This window comes from Gekko japonicus, unplaced genomic scaffold, assembly GCF_001447785.1.
Source record: "Gekko japonicus isolate JY-2015 unplaced genomic scaffold, Gekko_japonicus_V1.1 scaffold358, whole genome shotgun sequence".
Classification (NCBI taxonomy): Eukaryota; Metazoa; Chordata; class Lepidosauria; order Squamata; family Gekkonidae; genus Gekko; species Gekko japonicus.
Window position 1 is genome coordinate 1,197 of NW_015161962.1, and position 1,993 is coordinate 3,189.

Genomic DNA, 1,993 nt, shown 5'->3' on the forward strand with positions numbered 1-1,993 from the left:
AGTGCTTTGCTCTGGGAGCACAAGGGGGGCCCTCCCGCTCCCCCCCACTCACAGCTCCAGGATCAGGACCATCTCGGTCTTGCTGGCGAAGGTGTCGTGCAGGCGCATGATGCAGGGGTGCTCCAGCTGATGCAGGATCGAGACCTCCCGCTCCACCTGCTCCCGGTCCACGCCCAGCCGGCTACCTCTGCGCTTGCGCACCTTGACGCACTTGGCGGCGTAGAAGGTGCTGGTGCTCCGCTCCTGGCAGCGCTTCACCACCCCAAAGTGCCCACTGGGCGGGGAAAGAGGGAAAGACGGCCTTGGTGTGTGTGTGCATGGGGGGGGGCAGATAGCAACACCCCCACCACCACCCCGCCCGCAGCACGAGGCTCCTGCTACGGGAAGGCCTTGGAGGAGCCCGGGAAAGGTGGGATGCGCTCGCCTGCCCCAGTCCCCTCACCTGCCCAGGGTCTCCAGCAGCAGGTAAAGCTCCTCCACGCTGCAGTGGCGGAAGCTGGCAGGGGGCCCCCCGGGGGCCGGGGCCGGCCCTGGCACTGGGCCTCCCACGTGGGCAAAAACCTCGTCCTCCAGGTCTTCTTCTTCTTCTTCTTCTTCTTTGTAGGGGCTGCAAGTCGCCTGCTGGAGGACAAAAGGAGACTGAGGCCAGCCGCCCACCCCCAAGGGGTGCATGCCCCTCACTGAAGGGGGGCCCAGTCGGCCTTGGGGGGGGGCTACAGACCCTGGGGAGGCCCCCTGGCGGGAATGCCAGCGTGTGCCTGCGCCTGCCCGGGCCTAGGATGGGGGCAGAGGCCTGGTCTAGGACGGGGGGAGGGGGGGCGCTGGCGGAGGGCCCACGGAGGAGCCTCCTCTGCCCCCCCCCCCGCGGCAGGCAGGCAGGCAGGCAGGCAGGCAGGCAGGCAGGGCTGCTGAGTACTTTCTCTTTTTTTAGCATTTGCTCAAGCTTTTGCTTGATCGAAGGGGGGGGGAATAAAAAAGAAGAAAGGACCATGATTTGAATGATCATATAGATTGCAACAGAGTTTAAAGCTAGTGGGATCGCAAGCCACGTCTGATGACTAATCCACTATCTGATAAGATGACCTAATAATTGACAAACGTTATCTTACCTCCGTGGATTTTTCCTGGCATGGACAAATGCGGTTAACGTAACTGGTTTTACAGTGATAATTTTAATACCGTTTCATTGCCCGGCCGTATTTATTTATTTTGTGCCCATTTTTTATTCTAATGAGCCATTGTTGCGTTAATCAATGACAGCGTTCCCCTGACAAGTCCTCCCAAATTAATTGCATTGGTTAATTGTCCTCCTCCTTCACCCCCACACACCTTTGCATATTTTCCAGGAAGGCAGGCAGTTTTCAAGATTAATGATATTTCTCTCCATTATATCTGACAATCAAGGCATCCTTTACCATGCAAGAAAGAGACTTGGAGGCTGAACCATCAAGAAAAAGCCATCAATTATGCAAGCCCCATTCCTATGTGATTTACTCCCCATCAGATATGCTGGTCTTGCAACCTCAGGTCTGGTTAGGAAAGGAAGCAGACCCTGCCCATTAGCAGAGGATGGAAACGTGTCCAGAGGTGCAGCACTCTGGGAATGGGAAAGACATATTTCCTGAGCAGGAGAAGAGAAATAAACAACAACAACCACAGCCATCATAACTGAAGTGCACTTGAAGTTTTCAAAGAATGGCATGCAGATCTTCTCCGTAATTGCATTTAATTTGTTTACGAGATGTCATCATTGCATTTCTATTTGTACAGGCTCAAGTGGCATGAGGAAATCACTGGGGCAAGGGAGTTTGGAAATCCCACCTCATCCTACAAAAATATTTCAGAAACTTGGTGGGATGAGGAAAATCAGTGGGACACGGTGATTCCCGGTTATATATTATATCGGAAGGATAGGGGGGGAAGGGTTGGAGGTGGGGTGGCTCTGTATGTCAGAGAGGGTATAAAGTCTAGAAAGATTGAGAGGCTAAGTGAA